Consider the following 18,845-nt stretch of genomic DNA (forward strand, 5'->3'; position numbering starts at 1 on the left):
AGATTGGGACCACATGCCTGCCCTGAGCTTGTATTAGCTGATGACTCTTTTGAACTGAATTCAGGAAATGACATAAAAACAATTTGCGCAAGAAAACTGGAAGAACAAGGACTCTGAAGTCATTACATTTGGAGAAAAATAACTAGGGGTGGTGAGGATGGGCAAGTAGCCATTGTCAGAGGGCCATTTGTGGATAAATTCTGGACTGCCCAAAGGAAAACAAACGTCCTGAATCCAGCCCTTTCTCGCTGCAAGCCATTCCTTTCCAACTGCCTTATCCTTCAGCTCCATCACACACCTCTGTGTGGGAGAGTCGTCTCCTGGCAGTGGGTACTTGGAACTAAAGGAATCCCAACCAACCTAGGATGACAGTGTCAGAATTTTGGAAATCTTGGATACCATATACATATTTCCGTATGAGGGCAGAGACAACAAATGACTTGCGAGGCGTCAAGTGGTCGTCGGGGTGTCTTTCCTTAAGCCCAGGCTTCCCGACTCTAGGCCCAGTCGTCCTTCCACCACCCCACGGTGCCTGTGGGCTTGGGAGGCGGGAGCTCCGCGCCTGCTAAGGATCACCGGGTGGGCCTGGTGGCTTCGGAGGCCCCCGCCTCGCCCAGCCCCCAACCCCCCAGCCCCAGCCCCAGCGGGACTCCCAGCCCCGCCCCCTTCCCGTGCCGGGCGGGGTCGCCGCGCCGCCGCTCCCCGGGCGCGCGCTGGCAGCGCGGACTCGGGTCGGGCCGAGGGTTCCGGGAGGTCTCGCCAGGCCGCCCGCGCCGCAGCCCCTGGCCTGACGCACAGAGGGGCCGGGACGCAGTTTGCCACGGGCGACCGGAGCCACCGCCGCCCGGGCCCGCTCCGCCCCCAGCCCGCCTTCCTCCCTCCTCGCCCTCCGCCTCCGCCCGCGCCTCACTCGCGTCCCCGCGTCCTTCCCACCGCCCCGGAGCCGCCGGCCCCCAGCGCCAGCCAGGTGAGAGTGGCCGCCGCGCGGCCCGGGCTGCCCGGGCGGGACGACCGCGCAGGCCCCGGGGCCAGGCGGGGAGCGTGGGCGGGAGGAGGCGGCGGCGGGCCCAGCTCGCTAACCCCCGCGCGGCCGCGCGACTGCGGGAGGGGGGCCCCCGCCCCTCGCTCCCGCCGCAGCCCCCGCCGCCACCGCAGACAAAGCGCCCGAGGTGGGAGTCCCGCGGGCAGCCCCTGTCTCCGCGCCGCCAGCCGGGTGCGGCCGCGGCCCTCCGAGCCTGGGCGGCCCGCGTCTCCCCTCCCGGGCGCCCTTGCTCATTTCTGGGTGAAAGGGACCCGAAACGTGCAACAGGTACGGGCGGTGATCATTATTTTCCGGCGGGTCCGGTCCGCCCGGCGTGCGGGGACCAGATGTGGCGGCCGGCTCCGGGGCGAGTCCCCGCGTCCAGCGCCCGCGGCTGGCTCCTTTGTGTGGCCGGTGACCGGCCCTGGCCGGCGGGTGGGGGACGCCGGCCAGAGACCCCCGGGCTGCAGGAGCCTTCTGGCCGGCTCCCTTGAGGCGTGGGGGCTTGGCTTACCCCGGGTATGCGGGCCGGTAACATCCCTCCAGCCTTTGCAGGAGTCACAAAGGGACGGGAGAGCGGGTTGGCAGGGATATCTGGACGTGTATTTATTTTTATATGTGAGGTAGACATGTATTGGAAAGGAACCGCAGTCTGGCAGGCTCTTGAGGGTTTCTGTGGCATTTCACCCCGCGATGCACCATTTGGACATGGCAGCTGCTGCTACGCCCCCGTGGTTCTCCTCTTGGTGCTTTGACATCTTTCTTAAACAGACATCACCTGAGAAGTTGGAAGTGCTGTCGAGTGTTTGACAGGTCTTCCGTCTCTTCACGTTTTGTCTGTGCCAAGTAGACCCACCGTGTATGCTAGCATAGGTTGGCAAACCCTCAAATTAAGATCACCGCTCAAAAATACCCCCATATTGGGGAATATTAACCTGTGTGGTTTACTTTGGCTTGATGAACCTTATTTTCTTAGTTGTGAGAAACTTTTTATTTTTTTACCCCCAAAGAAAGAATACAAAGTAAAGAACAATTTATCTTTGTTTACATACCTTGGGTCGGGCTGTTACCTAGCTGGTTTCATTGGTATGCTATTTTAGTATAACAATACTAAATGGAAGGAAAATATCTTTTTTGCTTTGAGCAATAAAATACTTCTTTGTTCTAGAACCAGGAAGCTTTTATACATAAAACTTTGTGTGGCCAAAAGTTAGCGACTTGTCTTTACCCCATGACCAAATACATGAAAAAATACCCAATCATGAAAAATACCCAAAGGACTTAGAAAGCATTACCCAGCTCTATAGATTGTTTTTATATTCCAAATTCCAGGAAATCATTTTGTTGTATATTTATTCAAACAAGCTAGACTAAATTTAATCTTAAAAATTGGGACTACTCCGTAAATTCCCTAGTATTAGGGAATGAACTGGCTGCATTTAAAGAATTTACCAAGCATTTTGATTTCTGTGTATAATAGTTGGAAGGACCTGGTGATGGACATAGAAATACGACAGCAAAATGCAGAACATGGAAACAGGTAGATCAAGCTTGCGAAGTTCCATCTACTTGGGTTTTAGTTGATTCATGGGTATATCTGAAAACTAAAAGTCCACTAATTTAAAAACAAAGTACTGCGTTTTGACCTAGCTTTTAAAATGAACTCTCTAAAGATTCCTTGACACTCTCTCTACTCCCTAAAAACAAATGATACTAATAAGGATTTTCTTTTGAAGAAATAAACTAATATCAAATTAATCTGATCTGTAAAAAGTTTCTCTGACATAATTAGTAGTTTCACTTTACTAAAAATAGCACTCATCTGTGTAACATCTAACTTCAAAGAGCTTTCATAGCTGTTACAAGCAACAGGAATAACCTCCTGAAAAAAGTAATGTCTTTACTATTAAAAAGTAGGAGAAACTTAAATTTCTACAATAGTTTTATTAAAATATAACTCATATACTGTAGAATTCACTCTTTTAACATGTACAATTCAGTGGTTTTAGTTTATTCATAAGGTACTGCAAACATCATCACTAATTCAAGGAGCATTTTCCACATCCTAAAAGGAAGCCCTCATACCGTTAACTGCCGCTCCCATTCTTCCTCATTGACACTTGGCAGGCACCAGTCTACTTTCTGTCTCTGTGGATTTGCTGATTTAGGACATTTCCTATAAATGGAATCACATAATATGTGGCCTTTTGTGTCTTTCACTAAGTGTAGTGTTTCCAGATTTCATGCATATTATGCGTGTATTAAGATACCTCCTTTTTATGGCTCAATAATATTCCACTGTATGGATATGCCACGTTTTGTCTATCTGTTCATCAGTTGATGGAAATTTAGGTTGTTTCCACTTTTTGGCTGTTATGAGTAATGCTGCTATGGCTGTTCATTTACAGGTTTTTGTGTGGCCTTATGTTTTCAGTGATCTTGAGTATATATTTAGATGTGGAGTTGCCTAGTCCTAAGGTAACTCTATTTGAGGAACTGCCAAATTATTTTCTGTAGTGACTGCATTTTACATTCCCATCATTAAAGTATGAGAGTTACACTTTCTCCAGCCTTATTAAGGGTGTCTTTTTGATGATAGCTATTCCAGTATGTGTGAGGTGGTATCTTATGGTTTTTGTTTGCATTTCGGTAATGGCTAATGATGTTGAGCATCTTTAAATTCTTATTGGCCATTTATATATCTTTGGAAAAAAAGTTTGATTTATAATTTTTCAGTTTATGTTTTTACATGTATTTTTCTCATTTAGTCTTTGAAATAACCCAGTTAAATAGGTTTACTCCTATTTTGCTGCTAGGACACTGATGTTAAAGAGGTTAAATAATTTGTTCATTTTTTAATCTTATGGAGTTAATAAGAGTCAAGGTCTGAATGTAAACTCAGATCTTCTGACTCTGCTTCCTGCATTCTTTCCACTTTATGAGGCATACAGAAGTTAAATTGTGTTTGCAGCTTTGCTTGGTTAATCATCGACAAGAGTAGGGGTAAAATAAATAAATCAATGAAACCAAACAACAAAAAGCAGGTGTCGTGTCCACACTGCCTCATGTTCTCCAATTTTGTTATGCTTTTTCAAATAAATTCTTTGATTTCTCTTATCCTAGTAAGGTAGATATCATTTCCATATTTTCTTTGGGGAAACAAACCTAAAAACAGCTCCTTAGTGGCAATGCTAAACCTAAAACTTATTCACTGAGACATTGCACTTTCTGTTCCCCTGGAGCTTCCATGTTCTCTATTTCTATTTTCCCACTAATTTATACCCTTTAACCATAGAGTAATTGAATGATTTCACAGTTTTCATAAACATTAAGTTATTTCTAGGTTACACTGAAATTAATTTTTATTTTTGGACAGGGCAGTTTGCCAGATTCACTTTGCAGTGTAGGATTACTGAGGTGTGTATTTCGGTTGTTATGTGTTATTTTCTCTGAAATTCTCGTCTCCCTAGAGGGCAGGTAGAGGCCATATGTTATTTATTTGTCGTTCATATCCATTGTCCACCATTGTGCCCAGACATGTAAGAAGGACTCTAACCTTTGTTGGATGAATGAATACAAATACATTTTTTCCACTTGCCCCTCCAAAAAAAAATCCAATAAAAAATAAAATAAAATAAAAATAAAAATTTTTAGAATAAAGGCAGTACAAATTCTAGATAAAGAATTTCTTATCCCTCGCATATGACCTGAAAAATAGTAAATGATAATTAAAACTTGACTTAAAACAGTACTATCTGATGGAAGAAACTAAATGTTCAATGCTGGGTTTAAAAAAATTGGCTGCAGGTATCTGGAGGCTGGCACAAATCCTCAGTGCCCACACATAGGGTTATACTTTGAGTGTGTGTTAGATAAATGAATGCCCAATGAGTGAATAAAATAATTAATTTTGACTGTGATAGCTAGAGGAGATAACGTCAAATGGCTATCAGGTCCTGCTTTTCGTTTGTATATTTTGTCAAATATGATACATGTTAATTATAAAAAATTAAAATAATATACAGGAGTATAGAGTAAAAGCTTTTCCTGGTGGCTCAGATGGTAAAGAATCCACCTGCAGTGTGGGAGACCTGGGTTCAATTCCTGGATGGGGAAGATCCCCTGGAGGCGGGCATGACAACCCACTCCAGTAATCTTGCCTGGAGAATCCTCATGGACAGAGGAGCCTGGTGGGCTATAGTCAGTCCATGCGGTCACAAAGAGTCAGACCTGACTGAGCAACTAAGCACATGTAGAATAAAAGGCAAAAATGTCACTTCACTATTTGTCCACATCCCTTCCTTCACCCTCAAGACTACTCCTGTCACAGGTCACCTTGTTAGCAGTTTGGGGTTTATATTTCCAAATGTACACGTTTGCATTTATGTGTATCAGTTCAGTTCAGTTGCTCAGTCGTGTCCGACTCTGTGACCCCATGAATCGCAGCACGCCAGGCCTCCCTGTCCATCACCAACTCCCAGAGTTCACCCAAACTCTTGTCCATCGAGTTGGTGATGCCATCCAGCCATCTCATCCTCTGTTGTCCCTTTCTCCTCCTGCCTCCAGTCTCTCCCAGCATCAGAGTCTTTTCCAATGAGTCAACTCTTCGCATGAGGTGGCCAAAGTATTGGAGTTTCAGCTTTAGCATCATTCCTTCCAAAGAAATCCCAGAGCTGATCTCCTTCAGAATGGACTGGTTGGATCTCCTTACAGTCCAAGGGACTCTCAAGAGTCTTCTCCAACACCACAGTTCAAAAGCTTCAATTCTTTGGCACTCAGCCTTCTTCACAGTCCAACTCTCACATCCATACATGACTACTGGAAGAACCATAGCCTTGACTAGATGGACCTTTGTTAGCAACGTAATGTCTCTGCCTTTGAATATGCTGTCTAGGTTGGTCATAACTTTTCTTCCAAGGAGTAAGCGTCTTTTAATTTCATGGCTGCAATCACCATCTGCAGTGATTTTGGAACCCCTCAAAATAAAGTCTGACACTGTTTCCACTGGTTCCCCATCTATTTCCCATGAAGTGATGGGACCAGATGCCTTGCTCTTTGTTTTCTGAATGTTGAGCTTTAAGCCAACTTTTTCACTCTCCACTTTCACTTTCACCAAGAGGCTTTGTAGTTCCTCTTCACTTTCTGCCATAAGGGTGGTGTCATCTGCATATCTGAGGTTATTGATATTTCTCCCAGCAATCTTGATTCCAGCCTGCGCTTCTTCCAGTCCAGCATTTCTCATGATGTACTCTGCATAGAAGTTAAATAAGCAGGGTGACAATATACATCCTTGACGTACTCCTTTTCCTATTTGGAACCAGTCTGTTGTTCCATGTCCAGTTTTAACTGTTGCTTCCTGACCTGCATATAGGTTTCTCAAGAGGTAGGTCAGGTGGTCTGGTATTCCCATCTCTTTCAGAATTTTCCACAGTTTATTGTGATCCACACAGTCAAAGGCTTTGGCATAGTCAATAAAGCAGAAATAGATATTTTTCTGGAACTCTCTTGCTTTTTCCATGATCCAGCAGATGTTGGCAATTTGATCTCTGGTTCCTCTGCCTTTTCTAAAACCAGCTTGAATATTTGGAAGTTCACGGTTCACGTATTGCTGAAGCCTGGCTTGGAGAATTTTGAGCATTTCTTTACTAGCGTGTGAGATGAGTATATGTATGTGCAAATAGACATTTACATACCCAGCCATACTTAGTACATACATATATATTCAGTGGTTTTTCTTATACAAAAGAGATCATACTACACATGTTTGTTTTTCACTCAACCTATTAAAGACATTTGCATATGTGATCCCAAAAGATAAACATAATATTTATGTTTCACTTTGTGTTTGCTTTTCTTGACTTATTTGGTATCAAGATTAAGCTAGTCTCTGAGCATGAATTGGGAAACTTTTTTATTCCTCTATGCTCTGGAATATTTGCCCTATAAACGTTTATTGACAGTCACCTAACAATCTTGCAGGGAGGGAAGAGAACTCTAGGACAACCTTTCTGTGATATTTTTCTGTTTTTATTGTTTTATCAGGTTTTGACCTTTATTTTCTGTTCCCTTTTTGGTTAAAGTCCTTCCCCCCAACCCACCCTTTCCCCCAGCTCTGATGAGTAAATTGACAAAAGCAAGCGCCAGTGATTACATGAATCATTGCATGCAGGTATGTGTGCTTTTCTCTTAGAAAGATCCAAGGTAGAGTCCTGCTGTTAGTAATTGTATAGCCTAAGCAAGTTACTTACCTTTTTAAAGCTTGTTTCTTTATCTGTAAAATGGTGATAATCCCTATATCACAGAAATCTTAGAAGTATTAAATGAAATGTGAGCTAATACGTGAGAAATTTCAGTGGTTGGATCCAATAAGAATGAAAAAATTTATACTACTAACCTATAGCATGCTATACAAAGGTACATTGTCACTGTGGCCATTATAAATTGTTTTAGCCTAATACAGATAAATTTAAGGAGAATAGATGGTGGTGTTAGAGACAATTTCTACTAATACATTGGAAGGATCTATAAAAATTTCCAGGCCATTTACAATTTAATTTTGGTAGACAGTTATTTCTAAACACTTGTATGCTTCTGAGGCAAGGTAGTAGGAGAAAGTAGTAGACTAAATAGGCCTGGATTGATTTTGTATTATCACATGTGACTTTGATAAATTAATTTCTCTCAGTGAAATTGAATGAATGTACCTACTTTGCAGGGTAGTCAGAAGGAAAGAGGTTAAGATAGTGCTTGGCGTCTAATAGATGTACAACTGGTTAGTTTTTTCTTTGCATGTAATGAGTGCCCAACAGTGATGAACATGAAGTGTTGGGTTCTGCTATTTTAAGACTGCTTGATGTAGTGGCAAGAACCTTAGTCCCTAAATTAGAGCCTTGGTCCCTAAATTTAGACTGTATATCACACTGACTAGGCACTGACCTTGGACAAGGCACCTGCTAAGCTTCTGTTTCCTCACCTATAAGAAAAGAGCAAGAAAACTGACACTTACTGAGGATCTGTTTTACATACAGTTTACTAAAGTGAAAGTCGCTCAGTTGTGTCCAACTCTTTGCAACCCCATGGACTGTATAGTCCATGGAATTCTCCAGGCCAGAATACTGGAGTGGGTAGCCTTTCCCTTCTCCAGGGGATCTTCCCAACCCAGGGATCAAACCTAGGTCTCCCGCACTGCAGGCAGATTCTTTACCCTCTGAGCCACAAGGGCTTACAGTTTACTAAGTAGATTACAAATCATATTTAATCCTCCCAATAATCTTATAGACATTATTGTCATTTCTCAAGTTTTATAGGTGAAGAAACAAAGGCACAGGAATTAGACTTTCTGAGGTCCACTTGGTGGACTCCCAACCCCTACCCCCCATCCTGTCCACGTTCTTTCACTCATTACAGCTATTTCCTCCTGGGGTGGTAGGGTGTTCCCCTGCATACAGGGAATACCAAATGAGGAACTTTCTGCAAACTGAAATACTAGATGTATTAAAAAGCTAGGCCAGTGTAAGATGAAACTACTTATTTATTAATGATTTCCATTAATAAAATACAAACAGAATTGTTAATGTGTCCTAATGCCTCTGCCTAAGAATAGTAATTTAAGTTTTATAATACTGTGTTGCTCATAATCGCTTTACCTAAATAATTTATTAGGCTTCATTCATTTCCAATTTGACCAGGTAAAGAAGAGGGGGTAGGGAGTAGTTGTAAAGGAAAGGATAAGCTTTATTTTGGTGTTTGATAGTGGTGTGTGTGTCTGTATTTATGTATGAATGCATGTATGGAAGAATTGGGAAAGTTCCCTGACAGTTTGGCATTTACAGAAACTACAGGTTCTTGAAAAGAAGTAGAGAGAATCTGCATTATAATTCATTGTCTGCTAGAGGACTTGCAGAGTCATTTAAAATATGAACCTGCCTTTCTCAGCTGGTTTGTAAAGAGCTATTGATTATATTCTTGAAAGATAGTAATGTCTTTCCTTTTATAGGAGTTGCCATTTTATTTGATAGATTCAGTGATATTGATTTGGCATTTCTGCAAGCCTTGTGCCAGGGATATGCAAAACAAAAAATGCTGTTGGAACATCACAAATAAATTGTGATTCAGTAATAGTATAGAAGGTTTTAGAGATTATCTCTTGAGGCTTCAGATATCATTTTTATTCTATTTGGTAGGAGTGGGAATTCCTATGTTTAGATTAGAGAATTTTTCAGAGTAGGCTTGAATTGCTCTTGGTAAATCTCACTGTTACTGAATGCTTGCTATTTTGCAGAATACGTTGTGTAAGAGTTACCGAACATGGTTCTTGTCTTCAAAGAGTTTATATTTAGTCAGGGAGGCAATGAAGGAGGAAACCAAGCAAAAGGACACAGAGTTCTTAAAGCTTATATCTGCTCCTTGTAAAATCAGTTTTGCTGCAGTGAACTTTGGTGAGACATAGATTCTCCTAATGGATACTGTAAGAAACATCCCAACCCTTGAAAACTGATAGTTGTGTATCTTGTTCTTTCTCTGTATAGTGTTCTCTTTGCTTTGTAAAAATTACTGTTTGATCTTAGTACCAAGAATAGTTCCCCTTCTGAGTACTTTTCTGTTTATCTCCTGAACTGTGAACTGGATTTTCCCTTAGGTGATGGCTGTTAGAAAGCCAGACCAGATTTGTAGCCTACCCCAGAGCAACGTTACAGATTTTATGCTGTATATTTTTTCAGCTTTTTTCTTGGCATCATTTTTGGTGTTTTCCTTATTCTTTTCTATTATTTTATATGTTAATTTCTTATAGTTCATGTATTCCTATAAGTTTCATTAATCCTTTCAGAACAAAGTAGGAGTAAATGTAAATAAATACATGTGAAATTCATGGAGGAACTTATCAAGGCAACCAAATCAATATGACAAATAGGTTTTGTTTCACGGGCCTGCTGAGATTGATAATGATGGCTGCCTGGAGCCCTGCATTAAGAAGTATCAGTAGCTGGAGTCTGTTTCTGTTTTGTAAATAGTGCATTTGTATCATTTATTTTTAGATTCCCCACATCAGCGACATTTCTCTTTCTCTGACTTCACTCAGTATAACAATCTCTAGGTCCATCAGTGTTGCTGCAGATGGCATTATTCCATTGTTTTTAATGGCTGAGTAATAGCCCACTGTATACGTGTACCACATATTCTTTATCCAGTCATCTGTTGATGGTCATTTAGGTCCATTCCATGTCCTGATTACTGTAAAGTGAAGAGTGAAGTCGCTCAGTCGTGTCCGACTCTTTGCGACCTCATGGACTATATAGCCTACCATGCTCCTCCATCCATGGGATTTTCCAGGCAAGAATACTGGAGTGGGGTGCCATTTCCTTCTCCAGGGTTACTGTAAACAGTGCTGCGTGAACACTGGGGTGTGTGTATTCTTTCAGACGATGTTTTTCTTTGGATATATGCCTAGGGATTGCAGAACTATATGGTAGCTCTATTTGTAGTGTTTTTTTTTTTTTTTTTTTTAAGGAACCTCCATACAGTTCTCCATAGTGGGTGTACCAATTTACATTCCCACCAACAGTGTAGGAGGGTTGCCTTATCTCTGCACACTCTCCAGCATTTATTGTTTGCAGATTTTTGATGATGGCCATCGTGAAGGTGTGAGATGATAACTCCTTGTAGTTCTGATTTGCATTTCTTTAATAATTAGACTTGGAGATTCCTAGGTGGCGCAGTGCTAAAGAATCCGTCTGTCAATGCAGGAGACGCAAGAGGTGCAGGCTTATTTCCTGAGTCCAGAAGATCCCCTGGAGTAGGATATGGTACCCCCACTCCAGTATTCTTGCCTGGGAAATTCCATAGGCAGAAGAGCCTGGCAGGCTAGAGTTGGACACGACTGAGCAACTAAGCGCCCAATAATTAGAGAACCAACTTAATGGTTGTGAGGTGGGGGAGGGGAAGATAGGGAGTTTGGGATTGACATGTTCAGATTGCTCTGTTTAAAAATGGATAACCAACTATACGTACTGTATAGCACGGGAAACAGCTGAAATATTACGTAACAACCTAAATGGGAAAATAATTTGGAAAAAATAATAGATACAAGTATAACTGAATCAGTTTGCTGTACACCTGAAACTAACCTAACATTGTTAATCAACTCTACTACAGTATAAAATAAGTGAAGAAGCCCCGAACAAACAAAAAGCATTTACAAATGCAACCAAAAATTTTAAATACTTAGAATATAAAGTACGTTCATGATCTTATAATCAAAAATTTAAAAAGAGGTAGTTGGAGGCAGTGTGAATTTAGTGGGAAAGGCTGCTGTGGCCGTGGAGCACTGCCATCGGCAGAGCAGGAGTAGCGGGGGCCCGAGTGCCTGTTTGCATCTCTGTTACAAAGTGTACCGGGTGCTGGGATAGGCGGGTGGCTGTGAAGTTTATAGTCGGTTTTGCTAGGAGGGACGCGAAGCTGGGGAAGAAGCTGACTTGTTGGGGTTGGTTTGGTTAGAATACAAGGTTTGCGCTGCGTAAAGGAGAAACGAGGCTGGTGGGAAGCTCTAACGGGTAGATGGATGAGATTAGGTTCTTTTAAATCTTCTTAAGTTCTAATTATTGCCCTATGTTATTTCCAGGGCTTTGCCTGAGTTCAGGTCCATGTCATACTTATAAATTTAAAAGTTAATTGGAAAAAAAAAAGTTAATTGAGTAGGTAATTCACTCGTTTCAAAATTTAAAAAGTGTAAGAGAACACAGGAAAAAGTCTTATTTCTGTTCCTCAGCTACTGAGTTCTCTCTGCAGTCAACCATTGTTATTAGATTTTTATGTATCCTTCCAGAAATAGTTTGTGTATGTATGTGAGCTTTCCCAAATGTTTCACACGAATGCTATTTCTATACCTGTGCCTATACTGCTTCTTCCATACTAGACACTGTATTCTTTGCCTTAATCGTTCACTTCTTAGAGGGTTTTTTTAATAGCAGTGCACAAAGAGCTTTCTTCCTTCTTTTAAAAATTTTTTATATGTATTGTTTTGGCCCCACTACTCGGCGTGGTGTGTGGGATCTTAGTGGCCTGCCCAGGGGTGGAATTTGTGCCCCCTGCTGTGGAAGTGCAGTCTTAATCATTAGACTGGGAAGTCTTTTGTTCCTTTTCTGTTTTAAATAAACTTTTTACTTTGGAATAATTTTAGACTTACAGAAAAATTGCAAAAAAGTTTCCATACACACTTCACCCAGTTTCATTTCCCTTTAATGTTGTCATCCTCCTGTGGTACACAGTCAAAACTAAGAAACTGACTGTTTGTTACTGTTTACAGAGTTTATTAGATATCACCCGTTTTTGCATTCTTTTCCTGTTCCGTGAGCCCATCCAGAATACTATAATTGCATTTAGTTGTCATCTCTCCTTGATCTCCTCTCACAGGTTTTCAAGGCTTCTTATGACCTTGACAGTTTTTGGGAGTACTGGTCTATAGACTGTCTCTCAGCATGGGTTTGTCTGATGTTTTCCTCAGTAGCATGGGGCTATGGACTTTGGAAATACTGCAGAGTTGAGCTGTCTTACTCATATCTCCGTGAGGGAGTACTACATGATATTTACAAGACATCGCTGGTGGTGTTTAACTTAGATCCTTTGTATATCGTAGTGTTTGCCAGATTTCTGCACTGTAAAATTGCTGCTTTTCCCTTTCTATTATAGGTGAATTACTAAGCTTAGCCTACCCTCAAAGTGGGAGGGGGAATTAAAGGAATATTTTTTTAAAAATGTAATACTCCTTTAGATGTGTTGAGAGAGTGTGTAATTTCCTCGGCACTGTCTCACTGCAACAAAGATTTGAAACGGTGGACCAGTGTTAACAGCAATGTTAGAGCTCAGAGTTTTATTCAGTAAACAAAGGATAGTATACCCTTGAGGTGTGAGGGCAGGCCGACCCCAAAGGAGAGGCCCCAACCCATCTTGGCTCCCTCTTTTTTAACGTTTTGTCTCCTTACCCCTGAGCCTGTCCTATGCAAATTAGGGCTAGCCAGGAAGGGGGTGTGTTTGTTTCACCTGAGGTTCTCACTCAGATCCACGGGTTTTTCCTTTGTTCCCTTTTCTGGGCTTTTCCCTTTGTCTTTTAGCCACCACCATTTTGGACTCCTTTTTCCTACTCTTTTTCCTAACTACCTAACAAATGGATGTGTCCTGTAGTCAGCTGTTCTCCTTGTTGATGTTTTAGGTTGGCCAAAAAGTTTGTTTGGGTTTCCCCATAGCATCTTATGGGACAGAGAAAACAAACTTTTTGCCCAGCCCAGTATTTAGATGATTTAGTATATCGTAATAGTTAAGAGAACAGGCTCTGGAGCTACACTGCCTAGGTTCAGGCCTTGGCTCACACTAGCTATGTGGTGTTGGGCTGCTTTTATTTGGCTTCTTAGTTTTTCCACCTGTACAATATGAATGTTAATAGCACCTGCCTCAGGATTGTTCCGAAGATTGAAGAGCATATGTGTTAAGTGCTTGGAACAGTATTTGGTGCTGTGCTAAGTGCTAGATAATTTTTTGCTATCATCATTATTAATTTTTTTGTCCTTATAATAATACTGCAACGAGTAACTTGTTATTTCAATGCAGTGGTGGGATAGGCAAGTATACTATAAGATAAATCCCTAGAAATGAGGACTTGTATTTGCAATTTTGATAAATATTGCCAAATTTCTCTCCATAGAGGTTGTAGCATTCTGCACATTCACCCAGAATATATGAAAACATCTGTTTCGATCTCCCTTTTACCAGATTATTTGATCTTTGCCAGTCCATGTATATCACATATTACGAATTCATTTGACCATCTTTTTGTTGTGAAACAACTTGTGCTCCATCGACTAGGAAGTGATAAAAGTTGTTTGGAGGAAATAATTATAGTAACTAGAAAAGGAATAGTTTGGCCCTGGGAGAGACTAGAGGAAGTACTGCTGTTGAAAGGTGGACAGTCTGTGAAGTGGAATACCAAACTGTTGGCCTCTCTTCTGGTGTGACAGCGTGGTGTCTTGATAATTGTTGTGGAAGGAATCACCATCTTACATTTGTAGCCAGTGATGAATGAAGGTGCAAGGGTGGAGGTTGGAAGGAAAGACTATAGTTGCATTAAAATAAAATTGAAAGTTAATCTGACACATTGTTTTATGATATGGATGCTTATTATATAATGATCAGGCAGAAATTAAAAGCAGGTCACGCATAAAATTGTAATTAGCATCATGTTTTAGAGGCTTTTCTTTCTCAGTCTGTTCTCCAGTATGTAGTCATTGCTTGTTGGTAGTTTTTCCCTAATATCATATATTGTGTACTCTTGTTGTTGCTATTAAAATGCTTCCCCTTCCCCCACAACTGCAGTGTTAAAAACGGAAGTGTTAAATCTTGCTTCACATGAGCTGGGTGTACTGTGCGGTGCTTAGTCGCTCAGTTGTGTCCGCCTTTGCAACCCCTTGGGGTGTAGCCTGCCAGGCTCCTCTGTCCATGGGATTGACCAGGCAAGAACACTGGATTGGGTGCCATGCCCTCCTCCAGGGGATCTTCCCAACCCAGGGATCGAACCCAGGTCTCCTGCGTTGCAGGCGGATTCTTTACCGTCTGAGCCACCGGAGAAGCCCTTACGTGAGCTGGATGGGGATGGTAGTGCCGTGATGGTTCTTAGCTGTTTTCCTTAGTTTGAGTTTCCTGTTTTGGAGTCCATCAGCCCAGCCTACCCACTCCAGATTAATAATTTCTTTACCTCTTATGCACTGGAGGCTGCTAGAACTCTGGGGTGAGAGCAGATTGCTGGGAGGTTGCGGCACGGAGAAAATGACCACTGTTCTGAAAGAAAGAAGGGATATTAAACCAGGAGAAGGAAGTAGTGGACACCTTGAAAATGGAATCTGAATCCTTGGAATTTGAGATTCTTGGACTCTGAATAATTAAGGTTAATAGAGTGAGCAGGGCGAAGGAGAGCTCAAGTGACCTGTTAACTCTTTTGACCCGGTTCTCCCAGGCATGGTATCAGCCTTGATAACCATGATATCAGTCAGGAAAACTCAAGCAGTCTTCCTAGTGGCCTCTGCAAAATAAAAACAAAGCTCTCCAGCCCTCAGTCAGCCCAGGTCAACCAAAAGGTGAACATTCCTCCTGACTGCCTTAAACTGCAAACAAGGCTCTTGAAAGGCTGAGCTCAGTGCTTGCTGAAGTCCTTCACCATGTTGGGGCAGCTGGAAGAGGTGGCCTCTGGAAGGAAGGATACTCGGGAATGTAGAGAAGTTGGAAGGCAGGAGAAAGGAACACTTAGAGGCAGCTGTGAAGACAGACGTGGATTTTTCCAAGTTTCACTGGTCCTGGATTATCTTTACTCAAAGACAAGAAAAGCTGTTAGAAATATTTTCTCCTTCTAGGCCAAGCACCCAACAGACAGGCATCGTGAGTTGCAGTGAGATGGAAACTATTACTACTACCTAGAATTTGTATCCAATTAACCTCCAGAATACCTGAAAACTCCATGATTAGGATGGGGAGTGATGCTTTAGGGCATCTGAATTAAACAGATGACAACACTTGGTCTACAGTTTAATTCTGTCTTAAACATACAATTTTTGTTAAAATCTCAATTGAATTAACCTTGTTTTGTACATTGTGATGATACTTAAATCTATCAGTTACTTATACCTTAAGTGTGAAACATTTAAGCAGATGATTATTGCTTTTCTCATTAATACTTGACTGAGATCAGATAGAAAATAAGAGTGCTGGTAGGAGAGGTAATTTTATAATTTACATCTTTTGTCCTGGATCATGCTGGACAGTTGTTATCTTTGGGTGACATTTAACAGTTGAGTGTAGCTTGATGAAGTCAAGCACAGTGTTGGAGCCAGCCTAAGTCTGAATTAGCACAGAGCCTGGCACGCCTTAATCATTCCACATATGGTAACTAGTATCTCCCCATCCAACCTATTTGATTGTTGTCTAATTTATTTTGGAGCACATCATTCAGATATTAGAAAGTGGAAAAAGGTTCAGTGTTGTTTCTTACCCATCTGTAGCAAGACATAAAGAGTTCCCTTTTGTAGTCATACCTACTACTTCCATCGCACCTACCCCCTTTCTCCTTAACACCCGGCAACCATTAATCCAGTCTCCATTTCTGTAATTTTATCATTTCAAGAGTGTTGTATAGATGGAATCTACCAATATGTAACCTTTTGGGATTGACTTTTTTTTTCCATTCAACATTCAAAAATTTTTCCATTAAATTTTGTGGATAGTCATTTGCATTATTCCATATTTAAATAGTTTGCTTTTAATTGCTGAGTAGTATTCCATTGTATGGATGTGCCACAGTTTGTTTAAACATTCGCCCGTTGAAGGACATCTAGGTTGTTCCTAGTTATAGGTTGCTCTGACTAAAGCTGCTGTAAACATCTGTGGATAGTTTTTTGTGTGTGTGTGAACACAAGTCTTCGTTTTTCTGAGAAAAATATAATTGCTGGGTTGCTTGTTTACTTTTTAAAATAAATTTCCAGAATGTTTTCCAGAGTGGTGGTGCTATTTTACATTGCCAGTAGACGGCGTGAGCGTTACGGGCTGAATTTTGTTGCCCCCTCAATTCATAGGTTGAAAGCTTAACTCCCAAACACAACACAAGGTGACTGTATTTGGAGGTACACCTTTAAAGAGCTGATTAAGATTCTCTAGAGGAGGCCCTGGAGAAGGCAATGGCACCCCACTCCAGTACTCTTGCCTGGAAAATCCATGGACGGCGGAGCCTGGTGGGCTGCAGTCCATGGGGACACGACTGAGCGACTTCACTTTCACTTTTCACTTTCACGCATTGGAGAAGGAAATGGCAACCCACTCCAGTGTTCTTGCCTGGAGAATCCCAGGGACGGCAGAACCTGGTGGGCTGCCGTCTGTGGGGTCGCACAGAGTCAGACACGACTGAAGCGACTTAGCAGCAGCAGCAGCAGCAGCAGAGGAGGCCCTAGTCCAGTCTGACTGATGTCCGTATAAGAAAGAGAAATTTTGGTTTTGGACTTCAGCCTCCAAACTGTTATGGCCCTAGCAGACTAATACAGTGAGTGGTCTAGTTTTTTTTCCCTTTTTGCGTCCTGGTCAGCATTTGCTTTTTGAATTTTAATTGTTCTACAGTGATGCTGCATTGTGGTTTTAATTTGCATTTTCCTAATGGCCCACGAGACTGAAAAATTTTACATGTACTTACTCACCATCTGTAGATTCTTTTTGGGAAATGTATGTTCATGTTTTCTGTTCATTTTCCGCTTGAATTGTCTGTGTTATTGTCATTTTACTGTTGAATTTCAAGCATTCTTTCATATATTTCATATACAAGTCCTTTGTCAGATATGTGGTTTTGGCATCAAATCTAGCCTACCTCTAGACCTTGAAAATTGATTCCTAAAGTTTTAGAAAACTTTTTGAAGAGAGAAGTTTTACAGTTTTCTACTTATGTAAGTCCATGATCCATTTTTTGTTGATTTTTGTATAAGATGTGATCAAGGTTTGTTACTTTTACCTGTGCGTACCCAGTTGTTCCAGCATCATTTGTGGGAAAGGCAGTCTTCATTGAATTGTTTCTGAAGCTTTGTCAACAAACAGTTGAGCATATTTGTACTATGTTTCTAGGTTCTCTGTTCTGTTCATTGAGCTGTGTGTTTATCCCTCTGCCAAGATCACAGAATGGCTGCTAACAGTGCAGTTCAGTTCAGTCGGCTGCTCAGTCGTGTCCGACTGCGACCCCATGAATCACAGCACGCCAGGCCTCCCTGTCCATCACCAACTCCCGGAGTTCACCCAAACTCATGTCGGTGATGCCATCCAGCCATCTCATCCTCTGTTGTCACCTTCTCCTCCTGCCCCCAATCCCTCCCATCATCAGAGTCTTTTCCAATGAGTCAACTTTTCACATGAGGTGGCCAAAGTATTGGAGTTACAGCTTTAGCATCAGTCCTTCCAATGAACACCCATGACTGATCTCCTTTAGAATGGACTGGTTGGATCTCCTTGCAGTCCAAGGCACTCTCAAGAGTCTTCTCCAACACCACAGTTCAAAAGCATCAATTCTTCGGAGCTCAGCTTTCTTCACAGTCCAACTTTCACATCCATACATGACCACTGGAAAAACCATAACCTTGACTAGATGGACCTTTGTTGGCAAAGTAATGTCTCTGCTTTTCAATATGCTGTCTAGGTTGGTCATAACTTTCCTTCCAAGGAGTAAGCGTCTTTTAATTTCATGGCTGCAGTCACCATCGGCAGTGATTCTGGAGCCCCCCAAAATAAAGTCTGCCACTGTTTCCACTGTTTGCCATGACATGATGGGACCAGATGCCATGATCTTTGTTTTCTGAGTGTTGAGCTTTAAGCCAACTTTTTCACTCTCCACTTTCACTTTCACCAAGAGGCTTTTTAGTTCCTCTTCACTTTCTGCCATAAGGGTGGTGTCATCTGCATATCTGAGGTTATTGATATTTCTCCCAGCAATCTTGATTCCAGCCTGTGCTTCATCCAGCCCATAGTTTCTCATGATGTACTCTGCATAGAAGTTAAATAAGCAGGGTGACAATATACAGCCTTGACGTACTCCTTTTCCTATCTGGAACCAGTCTGTTGTTCCATGTCCAGTTCTAACTGTTGCTTCCTGACCTGCATGCAGGTTTCTCAGGAGGCAGGTCAGGTGGTCTGGTATTCCCATCTCTGGAAGAATTTTCCAGTTTCTTGTGATCCACACAGTCAAAGGCTTTGGCTTAGTCAATAAAGCAGAAATAGATGTTTTTCTGGAAGTTTCTTTTTCCATGATCCAGCAGATGTT

The 18,845-nt window shown here is 41.9% G+C and overlaps 1 protein-coding gene across 1 annotated transcript in view; it reads left to right on the top strand.

Moving 5' to 3' along the window:
* The first annotated feature begins 834 nt into the window (after positions 1-834).
* The window catches only part of SESTD1 (SEC14 and spectrin domain containing 1), a 132,366-nt gene continuing 114,355 nt past the window's right edge, over positions 835-18,845 (top strand). The window contains exon 1 of the mRNA XM_052662482.1: positions 835-967. The gene's annotated coding sequence lies outside the window, so the exon portion shown is untranslated. The remainder of the gene's footprint in view (positions 968-18,845) is intronic.

Source organism: Budorcas taxicolor, chromosome 2 (genome assembly GCF_023091745.1).
Source record: "Budorcas taxicolor isolate Tak-1 chromosome 2, Takin1.1, whole genome shotgun sequence".
Classification (NCBI taxonomy): Eukaryota; Metazoa; Chordata; class Mammalia; order Artiodactyla; family Bovidae; genus Budorcas; species Budorcas taxicolor.